The sequence below is a fragment of the Hemitrygon akajei genome, chromosome 16, assembly GCF_048418815.1.
Source record: "Hemitrygon akajei chromosome 16, sHemAka1.3, whole genome shotgun sequence".
In the NCBI taxonomy this organism is placed as follows: Eukaryota; Metazoa; Chordata; class Chondrichthyes; order Myliobatiformes; family Dasyatidae; genus Hemitrygon; species Hemitrygon akajei.
In genome coordinates this window covers 69,635-92,729 of record NC_133139.1, presented here as the reverse complement: position 1 = coordinate 92,729, position 23,095 = coordinate 69,635, and the positions used below count along the sequence as shown (strand labels likewise).

Sequence of the window (23,095 nt, the reverse complement as noted above, 5' to 3'; positions counted from 1 at the left end):
ATAGTCCACACATTTATTTCTACTACTAAAGTGCATGACCATATATTTTCCACATTGTATTTCATTTGCCACTTTTTTGCCCATTATCCTAATCTGCCTGTCCTTCTTTATCCTACCTGCTTTCTTAACCTCCTACCTGCCCCTCCACCAATCTTCATATCATCTGCAAACTTGGCAACAAAGCCATCTATTCCACTATCTAAATCATTAATATACAGCATAAAAAGAAGTGGTCCCAGCACTGACCCCTACAGAACACCACTAGTCGCTGGCAGCCAGCCAGAAAAGGATCCTTTTATTCCCACTTGCTGCCTCCTACCAATCAGCCAATGCTCTAACCATTAGTAACTTTCCTGTAATATCATGGACTGTTAACTTGGTAGGTAATCTCATGTGTGGCACCTTGTCAAAGGCCTTCTGAGAGTCCAAATATTCAGCATCTACTGCATCTCCTTAATCTATCCTGCTTGTAATCTTCTGAAAGAATTTCAATAGTTTGTCAGGCAGAATTTTCCCTGAAGGAAATCATGCTGACTTTGTCCTATCTTGTCCTGTGTCACCAAGTACTCCATCACCTCATCCTTATCAACAGACTCTAACATCTTACCAACCACTATCAGGCTAATTGGTCTATAATTTCCTTTCTGCTGCCTTCCTCCTTTCTTAAAGAGTGGAATGACATTTGCAATTTTCCAGTTCTCTGGCACCGTGCCAGAGTCCAATGATTCTTGTAAGATCATTCTAATGTTACCATAACCTCTAACATTGCAGTTCCTCTGGTCCAGGTAATTTATGTACTATTAGGCCTTTTAGACCTTTCAGCTTTTTGAGCACCTTCTCTCTTGTAACAGTAACTGCACCCACTTCTCTTCCTTCACACACTACAACATCAGGCATACTGCTACTGTCTTCCACAGTGAAGACTGATGCAAAATATTAATTTAGTTTATCTGCCATCTCCTTGTCCCTCGTTATTATTTCTCCTGCCTCATTTTCTAGCAGTCCTATATTCACCTCACTTCTCTTTTATTTTTAACATACTTGAAAAAACTTTTACTATTCATTTTGATAATATATGCTAGCTTGCTTTCGTATTTTATCTTTTCCCTCCTAATGCTTTTTTTAGTTGCTCTCTATAGGCTTTTCAAAACTTCCCATTTCTCTATCTTCCCACTAATTTTTGCTTCGTTGTATGCCCTCTTGTTTGCTTTTACATAGTTTTGACTTCCCTTGTCAGCCATGATTGCACTATTTTACCATTTGAGTATTTCTTCATTTTTGGAATACACATGTCCAGCACCTTTTTCATTTTTCCCAGAAAAACACGTCATTACTACTCTGCTGACATCCCTGCCTCCACCACAGTCTGTGGCAGAACAGTCCAAGGATTAACTACTCTCTGATGAAAAAGAATCCTCTTCACCTCTATTCTAAAAGGCTTCCCCCTCAATTTTGAGGCTGTTCTGTATAACAGTGCCCCCCACAGGAAGCATCCTCTCCACATCCTCCCTACCTAGTCCTTTTAAAATTCAGTAAGTTTCAATGAGATCCCCACACATTTTTCTAAATTCCAGTGAGTACAGGCCCAAAGCTGCCAAACACTTGTTATATGTTAACCCCTTCATTCCTGGAATCATCCTCATGATCTCCTCTGGACTCTCTCCAACGACAACACATCCTTTCTGAGATATGGGACCCAAAACTCTTGACAATACTCCAAGTGCAGCCTGACTAGTGTCTTATAAAGGCTCAGCATTATCTCCTTGCTTTTATATTCTATTCCCCTTGAAATAAATGCCAACATTGCATTTGCCTTTTTTACCACAGACTCAACCTTATAGGCAGAAATTGTCCAGGCTAGTGCTACAGTGTGCACTGACAAATGTAATAATAGAGTAAAGAAGGGTGTTGCCAGGTCCAAAGGGCCTGAGTTATAGGCAGAAATTGTCCAGGCTAGTGCCACAGTGTGCACTGACAAATGTAATAAAGGAGGGGTTGGTACGTCTCTGTTGGTAAAAAATAAAATAAAATCCTTGGAAAGAGAAAGTGTCAGGAAGTGTATGATGATGAACTTCAATAGAAGAAATGAAAAGGTAGACTATGTTCTAAATGGAAAGAATTTTTTTTTTATCTGCGGTACAATTGGACATGAAGTACTCATGCAGGATACCCTAAAGGCTAATTTGCAGGTTGAGTAGGTAGTGAGAAAGGCAAATGCAATTTTAATATTCATTATGCAAGTGTAAGAATATAAAATCAAAGATGTAACTTTGAGCGACACACAAAATGCTGAAGGAACTCAGGAAAGAGTACTGTACGGTCAATCATTTGGGCCAAGATCTTTCATCAGGACTGGAGAAAAAAAATGAGGAGTCAAAATAAGAAGTAGGGAAGGGATGGGGAGGAAGAAACACAAGGTGATATGTGAAACCAGGGGAAGTGGAGGGAAAGGGGTGAACTAAGGAGCTGAGAATTTGAATGTTGCAAGAGATATGGGGCTGGAGAAGGGGGAATCTGATAGGAGAGGAAAGAATGCTATGGAAGAAAGAAGGGAAGGAGCACCAGAGGGAGGTGATGGGCAGGTAAGGAGATAGGGTGAGAGAGGGAAATGGGAATGAGGAATGGTGAATGGTGAAGGGGGGTACATTATCAGAAGTTTAAGAAATCAATGTTCATGCCATCTGGTCGAAGTCTACCCAGACAGAGTGCAAGGTGTTGCTCCTCCAATCTGAGTATGGCCTCATCATGACTGTAGAAGAGGCCATGGACTCACACGTTGGAATAGGAATCAAAAGTGGAGTTATAATTGGTGGCCATTGTAGATCCCGCCTTTTTCTGGCAGATGGAGCATAGGTGGTCTCCCAATCTATGTTGAGTTAATGTACCAATGCACAGGAGGCCACACTGGATACAGCAGATTGCATCAACAGACTTGCAGGTAATGATGCCTCGCCTAGAATGACTGTTTGGGGCCCTGAATGGTAGTGAGGGAGGAGGTGTAGGGGCAGGTGTAGCACTTGTTCTGCTCGCAAGTATAACTGCCAGGAGGAAGATCAGTGGGGAGGGATGAATGGATAAGGGAGTTGTGTAGAGGGTAATCCCTGCAGAAAGCAGAAACTGGGGGGAAGGGAAGATGTGATTGGTGGTGGGATCCCATTTGAAATGGCAGTCTATGTTCGAAGCCTACGCTGGTATCACTTCCCAAATTTTCCTGCGCTACATCAACAACTGCATTGGTGTGTCCTGCAGCCGTGGCGAACTTACTGATTTAATCAACTTTGCTCCCAGTTTCCACCCTGCCCTCAGTTTTACCCGGTCCATTTCCGACACATCCCTCCACTTTCTCAATCTCTCTGTCTCTATCTCCAGAGACAGCTTATCTACTGATATCCTTTATAAACCCACTAATTAAGAACACAAGAAATAGGAGCAGGAGTAAGTCATCTGGCCCATTCAATAATTTCATGGCTGATCTAGCCATGGACTTATCTCCACCTACCTGCCTTTTCCCCATAACCCTTAATTCCCCTACTATGCAGAAATCTATCAAACCTTGTCTTAAACATATTTACTAAGATAGCCTCCACTGCTTTGTTGGGCAGAGAATTCCACAGATCCACAACTCCCTGGAAAAAACAGTTCTTCCTCATCTCCATCCTAAATCTGCTCCCCCAAATCTTGAGGCTATGTCCCCTAGTTCTAGTCTCACCTACCAGTGGAAACAACTTTCCTGTCTCTATCTTATCTATTCCCTTCATAATTTTATATGTTTCTATAAGATCTCCTCCCATTCTTCTGAATTCCAGTGAGTACAGTCCCAGGTGACTTAAATTCTAACAGCTAACTGGACTATACCTCTTGCCACACTGTTACTTGTAAAAATGCCATCACCTTAAGGCAGAAGAGGTGTTGGAGTTGTTAAAATACATTAGGATGGATAAGTCCGTGGGGCCTGACGGAATATTCCCCAGGCTGCTCCACGAGGCGAGGGAAGAGATTGCTGAGCCTCTGGCTAGGATCTTTATGTCCTCATTGTCCATGGGAATAGTACCCGAGGATTAGAGGGAGGCGAATGTTGTCCCCTTGTACAAAAAAAGATAGCAGGGATAGTCCGGGTAATTATAGACCAGTGAGCCTTACATCTGTGGTGAGAAAGCTGTTGGAAAAGATTCCTAGGGAAAGAGAATTAGAGAAAATTTAGAGAAAATCGTGTCTAACAAGCCTGATAGAGTTCTTTGAGGAGGTGACCAGGTATATAGATGAGGGTAGTGCAGTGGATGTGATCTACATGGATTTTAGTAAGGCATTTGACAAGGTACCACACGGTAGGCTTATTCAGAAAGTCAGAAGGCATGGGATCTAGGGAAGTTTGGCCAGGTGGATTCAGAATTGGCTTGCCTACAGAAAGCAGAGGGTTGTGGTGGAGGGAGTACATTTGGATTGGAGGATTGTGACTAATGGTGTCCCACAAGGATCAGTTCTGGGAACTCTACTTTTCGTGATTTTGATTAGCAACCTGGGTGTGGGGGTGAAAGGGTGGGTTGGCAAGTTTGCAGACGACAGAAAGGTTGGCGGTGTTGTGGATAGTGTAGAGGATTGGTGAAGATTGCAGAGAGACACTGATAGGGTGCAGAAGTGGGCTGAGAAGTGGCAGATGGAGTTCAATTCAGAGAAGTGTGAGGTGGTACACTTTGGAAGGACGAACTCCAAGGCAGTGTACAAAGTAAATGGCAGGATATTTGGTAGTGTGGAGGAGCAGAGGGATCTGGGGGTACATGTCCACAGATCCCTGAAAGTTGCCTCACAGTTAGACAGGGTAGTTAAGAAAGCTTATGGGGTGTTAGCTTTCATAAGTCAAGGGATAGAGTTTAAGAGTCGTGGGGTAATGATGCAGCTCTATAAAACTCTGGTTAGGCCACACTTGGAGTACTGTGTCAAGTTCTGGTCGCCTCACTATAGGAAGGATGTGGAAGCATTGGAAAGGGTGCAGAGGAGATTTACCAGGATGCTGCCTGGTTTAGAGAGTATGCATTATGATCAGAGATTAAGGGATCTAGGGCTTTACTCTTTGGAGAGAAGGAGGATGAGAGGAGACATGATAGAGGTATACAAGATATTAAGAGGAATAGATAGGGTGGACAGCCAGCGCCTCTTCCCCAGGGCACCACTGCTCAATACAAGAGAACATGGCTTTAAGGTAAGTGGTGGGAAGTTCAAGGGGGATATTAGAGGAGGGTTTTTTACTCAGAGAGTGGTTGGTGTGTGGAATACACTGCCTGAGTCAGTGGTGGAGGCAGATACACTAGTGAAATTTAAGAGACTACTAGACAGTATATGGAGGAATTTAAGGTGGAGGGTTATATGGGAGGCAGGGTTTAAGAGTCAGCACAGCATTGTTCTATGTTTTATGTTCTACCTTCTTCCAATTCCTCCATCTCCACTGCATCTGCTCTCAGGATGAGGCTTTTCATTCCAGAACTAATAAGATGTCCTCCTTCTTTAAAGAAAGGTCCTTCCCTACCTCTGCCATCAACACTGCCCTCAATCGCATCTATTCCATTTCTCACATGTCGGTTCTCACCCCCTCCTCCTGCTACCCCACCAGGGATAGGGTTCCTCTTGTCCTCACCTACTACCACTTCACCAGCCTCCACATCTAGCAAATAATTCTCCGTAACTTCTGCCATCTCCAACGGGATCCCCACCACCACCGCCACCCCCCCCCCCCCCCACAACTCTATGCTTTCAACAGGGATTGATTCCTATGCAAATCCCTTGTCCATTCATCCCTCCTCACTGATTTCCCTCCTGGCACTTATCCTTGCAAGTGCTGCACCTGCCCCTACCCCTACACCTCCTCCCTTACTATCATTCAGGGCCCCATTCAGTCCTTCCACCAATCACCCCTTCCCCTCTCCCAGTTTCACCTATCATCTACTACCTTGTATTTCTTTCTCCCATTCTCCCTCCACCTTCTTACTTTGGCTTCTTATCCTTTTCTCTCCAGTCCTGATGAAAGGTCTCAGCTCAAAACGTCAACTGTACTCTTTTCCATAGATGCTGCCTGGCCTGCTGACTTCCTCCAGCATTTTCTGTGTGTTGATTAGAGTTCCAAGTCCTTTTGGCCTTCATTGTTCCATATACCCAGAGTGCTTCTTCAATGCTATTGTTATATGCACTTCGACCTCTTCCTCTATCACTTCATTCTGTGTGGAAAAATTTGCCTCTCAGGTCCCTTTGAAATCTTTCCCCTCTCACCCCAAATCTATGCCCTTTAATTTTGGACTCCCCTATTCAGGGACAACACTGTTACCTTCCACCTTATCTATTTGCCTTGTATTTTAAACAGTGCTATAAGGTCACCACTCATTTTCCCAAGTTCCAAGGGATAAAGTTCTAGCCTGACCAACCACTCCATGTAAAGTTAGGCCCTTTGCTCCTAGCAACATCCTGTATTCTTTCCAGTTTAACTGCATTTTTCCTATAACAGAGTGCCCAAAGTAGTACATAGTACAATGTGCAGCCTCACCAGTGACTTACAGAACTGCTATATATGTGTGTGTGTGTGTGTGTGTGTATATATATCCTATATTCAATGATGAAGACCAACATGCTAAATGCCTTTTTCACCAGCCTGTCTACCTTTGATGCCACTTTCAACAAACTATGCACTTGTATTCCTAGGTTCCTTTGTTCTATTGTACTTCCTGATGCCCAACCATTCTTAATAAAAGTCCAACACTGGTTTGACTTTTCAAAATGAATCACTTCACATCTAGACCATTAAGACACAGGAACAGAATTAGGCAATTTGGCCCATTGAATCTGCTCCACCATTTCATCATGGCTGATCCATTTTCCTCTCAATGCTAATCTCCTGCCTTCTTCTTGTATCCTTCATGTCCTAACTAATCAAGAATCTATCAACCATATAACCATATATAACCATATAACAATTACAGCATGGAAACAGACCATCTCCGCCCTTCTAGTCTGTGCCAAACACTTATTCTCACCTAGTCCCACTGGCCCGCACTCAGCCCATAACCCTCCATTCCTTTCCTGTCCATATACCTATCCAATTTTACTTTAAATGACAATACCGAACCTGCCTCTACCACTTCTACTGGAAGCTCATTCCACACAGCTACCACTCTCTGAGTAAAGAAATTCCCCCTTGTGTTACCCTTAAACTTTTGCCCCCTAACTATAGAACACTACAGCACAGTACAGGCCCTTCAGCCCTCCATGTTGTGCCGACCCAAAAAAAAGTACTAAACTCACACTACCCCATAACCCTCCATTTTTCTTTCAACTCATGTCCTCTTGTTTGAATCTCCCCTACTCTCAATGGAAAAAGCCTATCCATGTCAACTCTATCTATTCCCCTCATAATTTTAAATACCTCTACCAAGTCCCCCCCTCAACCTTCTACGCTCCAAGGAATAAAGTCCTAACTTGTTCAACCTTTCCCTGTAACCTAGGTGCTGAAATCCAGGTAACATTCTAGTAAATCTCCTCTGTACTCTCTCTATTTTGTTGACATCTTTCCTATAATTCGATGACCAGGACTGTACACAATACTCCAAATTCGGCCTTACCAATGCCTTGTATAATTTTAACATTACATCCCAACTCCTATACTCAATGCTCTGATTTATAAAGGCCAGCATACCAAAAGCTTTCTTCACCACCCTATCCACATGAGATTCCACCTTCAGGGGACTATGCACCATTATTCCTAGATCACTCTGTTCTACTGCATTCTTCAATGCCCTACCATTTACCATGTATGTCCTATTTGGATTATTCCTACCAAAATGTAGCACCTCACATTTATCAGCATTAAACTCCATCTGCCATCGTTCAGCCCACTCTTCTAACTGGCCTAAATCTCTCTGCAAGCTTTGAAAACCTACTTCATTATCCACAACGCAACCTACCTTAGTATCACCTGCATACTTACTAATCCAATTTACCACCCCATCATCCAGATCATTAATGTATATGACAAACAACATTGGACCCAATACAGATCCCTGAGGCACACCACTAGTCATCAGCCTCCAACCTGACAAACAGTTATCCACCACACTCTCTAACATCTCCCATCCAGCCACTGTTAAATCCATTTTACTACTTCAATACTAATACCTAACGATTGAACCTTCCTAGCTAACCTTCCATGTGGAACCTTGTCAAAGGCCTTACTGAAGTCCACATAGACAACATCCACTGCTTTACCCTCGTCAACTTTCCTATTAACCTCTTCAAAAAATTCAATAAGATTTGTCAAACATGACCTTCCACACATGAATCCATGTTGACTGTTCCTAATCAGACCCTGTCTATCCAGATAATTATATATACCATCTCTAAGAATACTTTCCATTAATTTAACCACCACTGACGTCAAACTGACAGGCCTATGTTTCCCTTATTTAGTGGTGAAACAGGTGACACGGAAGCAGTGTGGCCTTGGCTGCAGTAAGGACTAGGCTTCAAGCAGACTTGTCAGATGCTGCAGTCCAGGTGAGACAATGCTGGAGGCGGTGTCATGTGGAGTCCTTGTTCGGTTGGGACAATCATTGTTGCCCTCCAGTGTTTGACCAGTGAAACGACAGATTGGATTACAGGGAGCTGTATCGTCTATTTGCATGTTGCTCAGGGATTTGGACCATACATGTGTTTTCTTACATTTTGTTGTGTTTTTTTTATTCCTCTCTTGCTATTTTGAATGTATGTTACACACCTTGGCCCCAGAGGAATGTTATCTCATTCGACTGTATCCATGTATGGTTTGAATGATAATTAAAGGACAGGACCTCCAGGGTTGTGATCTCAAGATTGCTACCCATGCCACGTGCTAGTGAGGCCAGAACTAGGAAGATTATACAGTTTAACATGTGGCTAAGCAGGTGGTATAGGATGGAAAGCATAAGCTTTTTGGATCATTGGACTCCCTTCCAGGGAAGGTGGGATAGAAGGGATAATTTGCACCTGAACTGGAGGGGGTTTAATATCCTAGCAGGAAAATTAGTTAATGCTAAACCGTGGAGTTTAAACAGGAGTTACAGAATGATGGGAACCAGACTGCCAGAACAGTTAGTAAAGAGGTTGGTAAGACCAAGTCAGGAATCAAAAGGTGCAACTGGTGCATACATTTCAATGCAAGAAATATCACAGGAAAGGCAGATGAACTCAAGACATGGATCAATACCTAGAATAACAATATTGTAGCCATTGATTGCAAGAGTGGCAGTGCTGGCAGCTCGGTATTCAGGGATTCTGTAGTTTTAAACATGACAAAGTGCAAGGGATTAAAGGTAGAGGGGTGGCATTACTAGTCAGGGGAAATGTCACGGCACTGCTCCGTCAGGCCAGACTGGAGAACTCAACTAGTGAGGCGTTATGGGTGGAACTGAGAAATAAGAAAGGTATGACCACGGTAATATGACCATAAGACATAGGAGCAGAATTAGTTCATTCAGCCCATCGAATTTGCTCCGTCATTTCATCATGACTGATCCAGATCCCACCAAACCCCATACACCTGCCTGCTTGGCATATATTTTGATGCCTTGACCAATCAGGAAATGATCAACTTCCACCTTAAATATACACACGGACTTGGCTTCCACCGCAATCTGAAACAGAGTATTCCACAGATTCATCACTCTCTGGCTAAAAAAATTCCTCCTTAATGGGGCTATATTACAGACCATCCAATAGTCCTAGGGATTTAGAGGAACAAATTTGTAAAGAAACATTAAAAACCTACAGCACAATACAGGCCCTTCAGCCCACAGTGCTATACTTACTTTAGAAATTACTTAAAGTTACCCATAGCCCTCTATTTTTCTAAGCCCCATGTACCTATCCAGGAGTCCCTTAAAATACCCTATCGTATCTGCCTCCACCACCGTTGCTGGCAGCCCATTCCACCCACTCACCACACTCTGCGTAAAAAAAATTACCCCTGACATTTCACCTGTACCTATTTCCAAGCACCTTAAAACTGCTAGCCATTTCGGCATCTGGGAAAAAGCCCCTGACTATCAACACGATCAATGTCTCTCATCATCTTATACACCTCTATCAGGTCACCTCTAATCCTCCGTCACTCCAAGGAGAAAAGGCCAAGTTTACTCAACCTATTTTCATAAGATATGCTCCTCAATCCAGGCAACATCCTTGTAAATCTCCTCTGCACCCTTAGTATAGTTTCCACATCCTTCCTATATGAGGTGACCAGAGCTAAGCACAGTACTCCAAGTGGTGTCTGACTGGAGTCCTATATAGCTGTTTCATTACCTCTTGGCTCTTGAACTCATTCTCACGACTGATGAAGGTCAATGCACCGTATGCCTTCTTAACCACACAGTCAGCCTGTGTAGCAACTTTAAGTGTCCTGTGGACTTGGACCCCAAGATCCCTCTGATTCCCTCACACTGCCAAGAGTCTTACCATAAATACTATATTCTGTCATCATATTTGACCTACCAAAATGAACCACCACACACTTATCTGGGATGAGCTCCATCTGCCACTTCTCAGCCCAGTTTTGCATCATATCAATGTCCCACTGTAACTTCTGACAGCCCTCCACAGTATCAACAACACCCCCAACCTTTGTGTCATCAGCAAATTTACTAATGCATCCCTTCACTTCCTCATTCAGATCATTTATAAAAATTACAAAGAGAAGGGGTCTCAGAACAGATCCCTGAGGTACACCACTGGTCACCGACCTCCATGCAGAATATGACCCATCTTCAACCACTCTTTGCCTTCTGTGGGTAAACCAATTCTGGCTCCACAAAGCAGGGTCCCCTTAAATCCCATGCCTCCTTACTTTCTCAATAAGCCTTGCATGGGGTACCTTATCAAATGTCTTGCTGAAATCCATATGCACTACATCTATTGCTCTACCTTCATCAAAGTGTTTCATCACATCCTCAAAAAATTCAATCAGACTTGTAAGGCATGACCTGCCTTTGACAAAGCCAAGCTGACTATTCCTTATCATATTATGCCTCTCCAAATGTTCATAAATCCTGCCTCTCAGGACCTTTTCAATCAACTTACTAACCACTGAAGTAAGACTCACTGGTCTATAATTTCCTGGGCTATCTCTACTCCCTTTCTTGAATAAGGGAATAACATCTGCAACCCTCCAATCCTCTGGCACTTCTCCCGCCCCCACCAATGATGCAAAAATCATTGCCAGTGGGTCAGCAATCCCCTCCCTCACCTCCCACAGTAGCCTGGGGTATATCTTGTCCGGTCCCAGTGACTTATCCAACTTGATGCTTTCAAAAAGCTCCAGCACATCCACTTTCTTAATATCTATATGCTCAAACTTTTCAGTCCACTGTAAAAAAAATCCTTACAATCGCCAATATCCTTTTCTGTAGTGAATACTACAGCAAAGTATTCATTAAGTACCTCCTCTGTCTCCTCCGGTTCCATACCCACTTTTCCACTGTCACACTTGATTAGTCCTATTCTCTCATATCTTATCCTCTTGCTCTTCACATACTTGTAGAATGCCTTGGGGTTTGCCTTAATCCTGCTCGCCAAGGCCTTCTCCTGGTCCCCTTTGGCTCTCCTAATTTCATTCTTAAACTCCTTCCTGCTAGCCTTATAATCTTCTAGATATTTATCATTACCAAGTTTTTTGAACCTTTCATAAGCTTTTCTTTTCTTCTTGACTGGATTTTCAACAGCCTTTATACGCCATGGTTCCTGTACCCTGTCTCATTGAAACATACTTATGCAGAACGCCACACAAATATCCCTTGAACATTTGCCATATTTCTGCCATACATTTCCCTGAGAACATCTGTTCCCAATTTATGCTTCCAAGTTCCTGCCTGATAGCTTCATATTTCCCCTTACTCCAATTAAACACTTTCCTAACTTGTCTTTTCCTATCTCTCTCCAATGCTATTGTAAAGGTGATAGAATTGTGGTCACTATCTCCAAAATGCTCTTCCACTGAGACCTGACCAAGTTCATTTCCCAATACCAGATCTAGTACAGACTCTCCTCTTGTAGGCTTATCTACATATTGTGTTAGGAAACCTTTCTGAACACACCTAACAAACTTTACCCCATCTAAACCCTTTGCTCTTGGGAGATTCAAATCAATATTTGAGAAGTTAAAATCCCCCATCACGACAACCCTGTTATTCCAGACATTCCAGAATGTCTCCCTATCTGCTCCTCGACGTCCCTGTTACTATTGGATGGCCTATAAAAAACATCCAGTAGAGTTATTGACCCCTTCCTGTACCTAACTTCCACCCACAGAGACTCAGTAGACAATCCCTCCATGAATTCCTCCTTTTCTGCAGCCGTGACACTATCTCTGATTAGTAGTGCCATGCCCCTACCTCTTTTGCCTCCCTCCCTGTCCTTTCTGAAACATTTAAAGCCTGGCACTCTAAGTAGCCATTCCTGCCCCCGAGCCATCCTGGTCTCTGTAATAGCCACAACATCATAGCTCCAAGTACTGATCTATACTCCAAGCTCATCCACCTTGTTCATGATACTCCTTGCATTAAAATAGACACAACTCAAACTGTCAGTCTGAGCATATCCCTTCTCTATCATCCTCCCTCTCACACTGCCTACAAGCGTTCTCTATTTGTAAAGAGATTACAGACTGTTGCAAGAAACACAAAATTGTTACAATAGGTGATTTTAACTTTCCACATATTGCCTGGAACTCCCATACTGTAAAAGTACTAGATGGGATAGAATTTGTCAAATGTGTTAAGGAAAATTTCCTTCATCAGCATATAGAAATCCCAATGACAGAATGTGTATAACTAGATCTTCTGTTAGTGAATGAGACAGGGCAGGTGACAGAAGTTTGCGTAGGGTGACATTTGCATCTAGTGACCACAATGGCATTAGTTCAAAGTAAATCTACAAAAGGACAGGTCTGGTCTGCAGGTTGAGATTCTAATTTGAGAAAGGTCAATTCTGATGGTCTGGCAAATATGGATTAGGACTGACTGTTTTCTGGCAAAGCTGTACTTGCAAGGTGGGAAGCCTTCAAAAATTAAATTTTGAGAGTATGAAGTTTGTATGTACAAACAAGCTGGATGAACTCAGCAGGTCGGGCAGCATCTGTTGAAATGAGCAGTCAACGTTTTGGGCCGGGACCCTTCATCAGGACACCAGGGTCAACAACCAGGGTCCTGATGGAGGGTCCCGGCCCAAAACATTGACTGCTCATTTCAACAGATGCTGCCCGACCTGCTGAGTTCATCCAGCTTGTTTGTACATGTTGATTTGACCACAGCATCTGCAGTGTACTTTGTGTTTAAGTTTGTATGTGCCTGTCAAAATAAAAGGTAAAGATAACAAGAGTAGGGAACCTTGGTTTTCAAGAGATATTGAAGTCCTGGTTAAAAGAAAAAATAAAGGTGCATTGCAGATATTGACAGGTAGGAAATAATGAGATTTTGATGAAGTATAAGGAATTCAAGAGAATGTTTAAGAAAGAAATGAAGAGGCTTAAAAAAGGAGTTGCTCTTACAGGTAAGGTGAAGGAGAATCCTGAGCGAGTCTACAGATATGTTAGGAGCAAAAGGATTGCAAGGGACAAGCAGCAATCATTTTGGAGCCAAAACAGATGGGGGAGATCTTAATTTTTTTTTACATCTGTATTTACTCAGGAGATAGTTACAGGGTTTACAGAAGAGAGGTAAACTAGCATCAACTTCATGAACCCTGTACAGATTGCAGAGGAGGAGGAATTTACTACCTTGAGGCAGATCAGGGTGGATCAATCCCTTGGGCCTGTCAAGGTGCTCCCTTGAACCCTATGGGAGGCAAGTGCAGAAATTGCCTGGGCCGTAGCAGAGATATTTAAAACATCCTTAGCAACAGGAAAGATACCAGAGGATTGGAGGATAGCCAATGTTGGTCCGCTGTTTAAAAAGGCTCCAAACAGAAACAAGGAAATTATAGAGCGGTGAGTCCAATGTCAGTTGTGGGAATGTTACTGGAAGGTAGTTTAAGGGACTAGCTATATAAGTATTTGGATAGACATGAACTGATTAACAATAGTCAGCATGGCTTTGTGTGTGGTAAGTAATGTCTAACCAATCTTAAAGAGTTTTTCAAGGAAGTTACCAGGAAAGTGGCTGAAGGCAAGGCAGTGGATGTTGTCTACATGGCCTTTAGTACAGCATTTGACAAGCTCCCAAATGGGAGGTCGGTCAAACGATTCAATCATTTGCATTCAAGATGAGTTAGTAAATTGGATTAGACATTGGCTTTGTGGGAGAAGCCAGAGTGTGTTAGCAGAGGGATGCCTCTCTGACAGGAGGCCTGTGACTAGTGGTATTTCGTAGGAATTGGCACTGTGTCCTTTGTTGTTTGTCATCTACATCAATAATTTAGATGGGAAAATGGTTAACTGGATCAGCAAATTTGCAAAGGACACCAAGATTGGGGGTATAGTGGACAGTGAGGAAGGCCATCACAGCTTGCTGAGGGATCTGATTCAGCTAGAAAAATGGGTTGAAAAATGACAGATGGAATTTAAAGCAGAGAAGTGCAAGGTTTTGCACTTTGGTAGGGTCAACCAGGGTAGATCTTACACAGCAGGGCAGTGTGGTAGAACAAAGGAATTTGGGAATACAGGTTATAATTCATTGAAGGTGGTGTCACAGGTCGATAGGTTCATAAAGAAAGTTTTTGGCACATTGGCCTTCTTAAGTCAATGTATTGAGTACAGAGACAGGATGTTATGTTGAGGTTGTATAAGACATTGGTGAAGCCTATTTTGGAGTATTGTGTGCAGTTTTGGTCACCAACCTACAGGAAAGATGTAAACAAGGATGAAAGGGTAGTGAGAAAATTTACAAGGATGTTGCCAGGTCTGGAGGACCTGAGTTATAAGGAAAGATGTAATAGGTTACAACTGTATTCCTTAGAATGGCAGAAGATTTAGAGGAGATTTAATAGAGATCTACAAAATTATAAGGTGTACAGGGTTAATGCAAGCAGGCTTTTTCCACTGAGGTTGGGTGAGTATACAACTAGAGGTCATGGGTTAAGTGTTAAATGTGAGAAGTTTAAGGGGGAACATGAGGGCCAACTTCTTCACTCAGAGGGTCATGAAAGCATGGAATGAGCTGTCAGCACAAGTGGTGCATGTAAGCTCGACTGCAATGTTTAAGAGAAGTTTGGATAGGTATATGGATAGTCAGGATATGGAGAGCTATGGTCCCGGCACATGTCAATGAGAATAGGCAGTTTGAATGGTCTAGATAGGCCAAAGGTCCTGATTCTGTTCTGTACCTCTCTATGACTATGACCAGAAAGTATTAATTTAAGGTGAGGGGGGCTAATTTCAAAGCAGATGTGAGGGCAAGCTTTTTTTATCAACACGGAAAGATGTGAGCCTGGAATGCACTGCCTAGGGTGGTGGCAGAGTCAGAAACATTAGGGATTTTTAAGAGATAGTTAGGTTGGTACATGGATGCCAGGAAAATGTAATAGGCCCATCTGGCCCTATGAGCCGCGCTGACTGGCAAACCCCAACAACCCCGATTTGACCCTAATCATGGGACAATTTACACCCAGCCCTTTGAGCCACACTGACCAGCAATGAAAGCTTTAGAGAGGGTGCAGAGGGAACTTACCAGTATGCTGCCAGCATGCCTTATGAGGAAACATTGAGCAAACTGGGGCATTTCTCTGTGGAGTGAGGAAGAATGAAAGGTGACTTGATAGAGTTGTACAATGTGATAAGAGGCAACAGACAGAGTGGACAGCCAGTGCCTTTTTTCACAAGATGTCAACGGTTAATACAAGAGGGAATAATTTTAAGATGATTGGAGGAAAGTACAGGGGGAGGAGATGTTGTACTTTTATTATTGTCCGCTTACCAAGGAATATATGACTTTATAACATATTCTGTCCTAGTCTGTGGCCTTGCTCTGTGCCAGTGGATGTAGTGTACCTGGACTTCCAGAAAGATTTTGATAAAGTCCCACATTGGAGATTAGTGGGCAAAATTAGGGCACATGGTATTGGGGGCAGAGTACTGACATGAATTGAAAATTGGCTGGCTGACAGGAAACAAAGAGTAGTGATTAACAGGTCCCTTTCGGAATGGCAGGCTGTGACCAGTGGGGTACCGCAAGGTTCGGTGCTGGGACCGCAGCTGTTTACAATATACATTAATGGTTTAGATGAAGGGATTAAAAGTAACATTAGCAAATTTGCTAATGACACAAAGCTGGGTGGCAGTGTGAAGTGTCAGGAGGATGTTATGAGAATGCAGGGTGACTTGGACAGGTTGGGTGAGTGGGCAAATGTATGGCAGATGCAGTTTAATGTGGATAAATGTGAGGTTATCCACTTTGGTGGCAAGAACAGGAAGGCAGATTACTATTACTATTACTATTACTCTAAATGGAGTCAAGTTAGGAAAAGGGGAAGTACAACGAGATCTAGGTGTTCTTGTACATCAGTCAATGAAAGCAAGCATGCAGGTACAGCAGGCAGTGAAGAAAGCTAATGGCATGCTGGCTTTTATAACAAGAGGAATTGAGTATAGGAGTAAAGAGGTCCTTCTGCAGCTGTACAGTGCCCTGGTGAGACCCCACCTGGAGTATTGTGTGCAGTTTTGGTCTCCAAATTTGAGGAAGGACATTCTTGCTATTGAGGGAGTGCAGCGTAGGTTCACAAGGTTAATTCCCGGAATGGCAGGACTGTCATATGTTGAAAGATTGGAGCGACTGGGCTTGTATACACTGGAATTTAGAAGGATGAGAGAGGATCTGATTGAAACATATAAGATTATTAAGGGATTGGACACACTGGAGGCAGGAAGCATGTTCCCGCTGATGGGTGAGTCCAGAACTAGAGGCCACAGTTTAAGAATAAGGGGTAGGCCATTTAGAACAGAGATGCGGAAAAACTTTTTCACCCAGAGAGTGGTGGATATGTGGAATGCTCTGCCCCAGAAGGCAGTGGAGGCCAAGTCTCTGGATGCATTCAAGAGAGAGTTAGGTAGAGCTCTTATAGATAGCGGGGTCAAGGGATATGGGGAGAGGGCAGGAACAGGGTACTGATAGTGTATGATCAGCCATGATCACAGTGAATGGCGGTGCTGGCTAGAAGGGCCGAATGGCCTACTCCTGTACCTACTGTCTATTGTCTATTGAGTTTATAAAACTATGAAAGTCATAGTCAAGAATCATTTTCATAGCTGAAAATGTAAATATTAGAGAGCATACATTTAAGGTGAGAGAGAAAATATTAGAAATGTATGAGGGTTTTTTTCAACACTGAGTGGTGGGTGCATGGAACGTGCTGCCAGAGGAGTAGGTAGTGCAAGACATGATAGAATACAAATGCTACAGGTATGATGGGGGGGGGGGGGTGTACGAGAGGAGGAGATGTTGTATTCTGGATTAGGAAGAATGTCACGGTGATATTTAGGATATTCCTGCAAGAATGTACAGTGTGACTGTATGGTTTGACTGTAAGGTGTCAATGGTTAATACAAGAGGGCAAAATTTAAGATGATTGGAGGAAAGTACGGGGGAGGAGTTGTACTTTTATTACTGTCTGCTTTCCAAGGAATATAGGACTTTCTAACATATTCTGTCCTAGTCTGTGGCCTTGCTCTGATAAAAATCGTTGATATTTTTTTCCCCAAGTACTTTATTGGCAGGCAGGGCATTTGAAACAGTCCAAAAAGGAGTACATGCACATTCCTCTAATCTCTTCTGCCCCAAATCATAAAACACATGTCCTGTTGTTTCACCATTGTCCAGGGTACACTGATCTACAATGACCCCCATTCTGTCAGCAATTAATTTCAATGATACTGTTTGAGTCAAATGCTGGTTGGATCTCTTCCCCAATTTCCATAACCCTCCACACCCCATTTTGGCCCCTCACTTCCGGGTCCTGAGCCTTACACTTGAGAATTCTCCCTCGAACGGATTGCCTTTAGCTATCCAGACAGGAAATGGAATTTCCTCCCTCGCCGCTTCATTTTAAACCTACCTCTTTAAGAAAGTACTTGCTCACCTACCAAACGATTGATCATTTCCCCGTCCCGTCCCCCCCCCCCCCCCCGTTAACTACTCAGAACTTGGGCGGAACATGTTTACACAGCTTTTGAGGCACCCACTCTCTGCCCAAGGCGATTGGTAAACTTCATATCTTGTGGTCACACCTCACAGCTTCCAACAAATAAAGAGCGTCTCTTCATTAATAATCAACGGAAACAATTCATTTTGCCTGATGTAGATAATCGCAGGAAGCCCGCGGAATTAGGTTACGTTCTCTCCCTGAGCTCAATGTGTTAATGGGGAGGGTCAACTGCAAAACAGTTTTACCGAACGGTTAACTGTTCGTGTTAGTCGGTATGAGTTTAATTTTTGAACCAACAATACCAATCAAAAAATTGTCTTATACTTGTGGTACAGTGTGAAGGAGAAAACGAAAGCGAAGAGCAGAAGGAAGTAAAAAAAGGACTTTAGAAAGATCTCTGAAATCTTAAGTTTTGTAGTTACCCTGGCTTCATAGACCCGGTTCCAACCGTGTTCAAGGCAGCCGCTCTGTATCCGATAACGGTTAGTAAATCTCCGACAGACATCTGCAGATTTTCTTTTCTTTGTAGTTGTAGTATCTCCGACAGTGTCGGTGAAGAAAGAACTAGACCATATTTCAGAAGAGGGCACGTAAGAAATTGGGTTGGTGGGAGGGGCAATAAAAAGGAAATGTGCTATTTACGATAAAACTGTGGGACACGCCCAGTAGCCCATAAAACTGAATGAGAACAATGTCAGGAAGTGGCCTGTTCTGTTACTGGGGAAAAACAACTAAACAACATTGGAGAAGCTGAGTCCGAGTGCTGCAGCTTTTAACCTACTTCTATCTGATCTTCCAAACTGTGGTCGTCTGCAACTGGCACAGTAAAATTGAGGAACAGCACCTCTCAGTCGATTCAACCCAAAACATGACTATCCCGAGTAAGACTTATTTTTTGAAGAATACTAACTTTCTTCTGACACATTGCATTTTGCATTGCCCAGTAGCTCCTTTTGTGTGATTGAACAAACTTAGGTTTGTTTTCTCTGGAGTAGTGGCTGCTGAGGTACAATCTGATAGGTACAATCTGAATTTATTATGGGGAACAAGGAAATGGCAGATGAGTTGAACAGGTACTTTGGATCTGTCTTCACTAGGGAAGACACAATCTCCCAGATGTAATAGTGGCCAAAGGAACTAGGGTAAAGGATGAACTGAAGGAAATTTATATTAGGCAAGAAACGGTGTTGGATAGACTGTTGAGTCTGAAGGCTGATAAGTCCCCGGGACCTGATGGTCTGCATCCCAGGGTACTTAAAGAGGCGGCTCTAGAAATCGTGGATGCATTGGTAATCATTTTCCAATGTTCTATAGATTCAGAAACAGTTCCTGCTGATTGGAGGGTGGCTAATGTTGTCCCACTTTTCAAGAAAGAAGGGAGAGAGAAAACAGGGAATTATAGACCGGTTAGCCTGATGTCAGTGGTGGGAAAGATGCTGGAGTCAATTATAAAAGAGGAAATTACGACACATTTGGATAGCAGTAGAAGGATCAGTCCGAGTCAGCAGGGATTTTTGAAGGGAAAATCATGCTTGACTAATCTTCTGGAGTTTTTTGAGGATGTAACTATGAAAATGGACAAGGAAGAGCCAGTGGATGTAGTGTACCTGGACTTCCAGAAAGATTTTGATAAAGTCCCACATTGGAGATTAGTGGGCAAAATTAGGGCACATGGTATTGGGGGCAGAGTACTGACATGAATTGAAAATTGGCTGGCTGACAGGAAACAAAGAGTAGTGATTAACAGGTCCCTTTCGGAATGGCAGGCTGTGACCAGTGGGGTACCGCAAGGTTCGGTGCTGGGACCGCAGCTGTTTACAATATACATTAATGGTTTAGATGAAGGGATTAAAAGTAACATTAGCAAATTTGCTAATGACACAAAGCTGGGTGGCAGTGTGAAGTGTCAGGAGGATGTTATGAGAATGCAGGGTGACTTGGACAGGTTGGGTGAGTGGGCAAATGTATGGCAGATGCAGTTTAATGTGGATAAATGTGAGGTTATCCACTTTGGTGGCAAGAACAGGAAGGCAGATTACTATTACTATTACTATTACTCTAAATGGAGTCAAGTTAGGAAAAGGGGAAGTACAACGAGATCTAGGTGTTCTTGTACATCAGTCAATGAAAGCAAGCATGCAGGTACAGCAGGCAGTGAAGAAAGCTAATGGCATGCTGGCTTTTATAACAAGAGGAATTGAGTATAGGAGTAAAGAGGTCCTTCTGCAGCTGTACAGTGCCCTGGTGAGACCCCACCTGGAGTATTGTGTGCAGTTTTGGTCTCCAAATTTGAGGAAGGACATTCTTGCTATTGAGGGAGTGCAGCGTAGGTTCACAAGGTTAATTCCCGGAATGGCAGGACTGTCATATGTTGAAAGATTGGAGCGACTGGGCTTGTATACACTGGAATTTAGAAGGATGAGAGAGGATCTGATTGAAACATATAAGATTATTAAGGGATTGGACACACTGGAGGCAGGAAGCATGTTCCCGCTGATGGGTGAGTCCAGAACTAGAGGCCACAGTTTAAGAATAAGGGGTAGGCCATTTAGAACAGAGATGCGGAAAAACTTTTTCACCCAGAGAGTGGTGGATATGTGGAATGCTCTGCCCCAGAAGGCAGTGGAGGCCAAGTCTCTGGATGCATTCAAGAGAGAGTTAGGTGGAGCTCTTATAGATAGCGGGGTCAAGGGATATGGGGAGAGGGCAGGAACAGGGTACTGATAGTGTATGATCAGCCATGATCACAGTGAATGGCGGTGCTGGCTAGAAGGGCCGAATGGCCTACTCCTGCACCTACTGTCTATTGTCTATTGAGTTTATAAAACTATGAAAGTCATAGTCAAGAATCATTTTCATAGCTGGAAATGTAAATATTAGAGAGCATACATTTAAGGTGAGAGAGAAAATATTAGAAATGTATGAGGGTTTTTTTCAACACTGAGTGGTGGGTGCATGGAACGTGCTGCCAGAGGAGTAGGTAGTGCAAGACATGATAGAATACAAATGCTACAGGTATGATGGGGGGGGGTGTACGAGAGGAGGAGATGTTGTATTCTGGATTAGGAAGAATGTCACGGTGATATTTAGGATATTCCTGCAAGAATGTACAGTGTGACTGTATGGTTTGACTGTAAGGTGTCAATGGTTAATACAAGAGGGCAAAATTTAAGATGATTGGAGGAAAGTACGGGGGAGGAGTTGTTGTACTTTTATTACTGTCTGCTTTCCAAGGAATATAGGACTTTATAACATATTCTGTCCTAGTCTGTGGCCTTGCTCTGATAAAAATCGTTGATATTTTTTTCCCAAATACTTTATTGGCAGGCAGGGCATTTGAAACAGTCCAAAAAGGAGTACATGCACATTCCTCTAATCTCTTCTGCCCCAAATCATAAAACACATGTCCTGTTGTTTCACTATTGTCCAGGGTACACTGATCTACAATGACCCCCATTCTGTCAGCAATTAATTTCAATGATACTGTTTGAGTCAAATGCTGGTTGGATCTCTTCCCCAATTTCCATAACCCTCCACACCCCATTTTGGCCCCTCACTTCCGGGTCCTGAGCCTTACACTTGAGAATTCTCCCTCGAACGGATTGCCTTTAGCTACCCAGACAGGAAATGGAATTTCCTCCCTCGCCGCTTCATTTTAAACCTACCTCTTTAAGAAAGTACTTGCTCACCTACCAAACGATTGATCATTCCCCCCCCCCCCCCCCCGTTAACTACTCAGAACTTGGGCGGAACATGTTTACACAGCTTTTGAGGCACCCACTCTCTGCCCAAGGCGATTGGTAAACTTCATATCTTGTGGTCGCACCTCACAGCTTCCAACAAATAAAGAGCGTCTCTTCATTAATAATCAACGGAAACAGTTCATTTTGCCTGATGTAGATAATCGCAGGAAGCCCGCGGAATTAGGTTACGTTCTCTCCCTGAGCTCAATGTGTTAATGGGGAGGGTCAACTGCAAAACAGTTCTACCGAACGGTTAACTGTTCGTGTTAGTCGGTATGTTTAATTTTTAAACCAGCAATACCAATCAAAATATTGTCTTATACTTGTGGTACAGTGTGAAGGAGAAAACGAAAGCGAAGAGCAGAAGGAAGTAAAAAAGGACTTTAGAAAGATCTCTGAAATCTTAAGTTTTGTAGTTACCCTGGTTTCATAGACCCGGTTCCAACCGTGTTCAAGGCAGCCGCTCTGTTTCATCTCAGCTAATCATCCGATAACGGGATATTCCCTAAAACAAGTGTTTCTACTTCCTTGAAATGAAAATGAGCGAAAAAAATCTACTGATGCTGATTCTTTTTTCAAACAAAAATTGAGAACGGTTAGTAAATCTCCGACAGACGTCCGCAGATTTTCTTTTCTTTGTAGTTGTAGTATCTCCGACAGTGTCGGTGAAGAAAGAACTAATCCATATTTCAGAAGAGGGCATGTAAGAAATTGGGTTGATGGGTGACGCAATAAAAAGGAAATATGCTGTTTACGATAAAACTGTGGGACACGCCCATAAAACTGAATGAGAATAACGTCAGGAAGTGGCCTGTTCTGTTACTGAAAAAAACAACTAAGCAACATTGGAGAAGCTGAGTCTGAGTGCTGCAGCTTTTAACCTACTTCTATCTGATCTTCCAAACTGTGATCGTCTGCTACTGGCACAGTAAAATTGAGGAACAACACCTCTCAGTCGATTCAACCCAAAACATGACTATCCCGAGTAAGACTTGTTTTTTGAAGAATACTAACTTTCTTCTGACACATTGCATTTTGCATTGCCCAGTAGCTCCTTTTGTGTGATTGAACAAACCTGGGTTTGTTTTCTCTGGAGTAGTGGCTGCTGAGGTACAATCTGATAGTTTATAAAACTATGAAAGTCATAGTCAAGAATCATTTTCATAGCTGGAAATGTAAATAATAGACAGCATACATTTAAGGTGAGAGAGAAA

The 23,095-nt window shown here is 42.9% G+C and overlaps 1 pseudogene; it reads right to left on the bottom strand.

The window, feature by feature from the left end:
• LOC140739677 (N-acetyllactosaminide beta-1,3-N-acetylglucosaminyltransferase 3 pseudogene) overlaps positions 1-22,589 on the bottom strand; it is a 79,109-nt pseudogene extending 56,520 nt beyond the window's left edge.
• Positions 22,590-23,095: the final 506 nt, after the last annotated feature.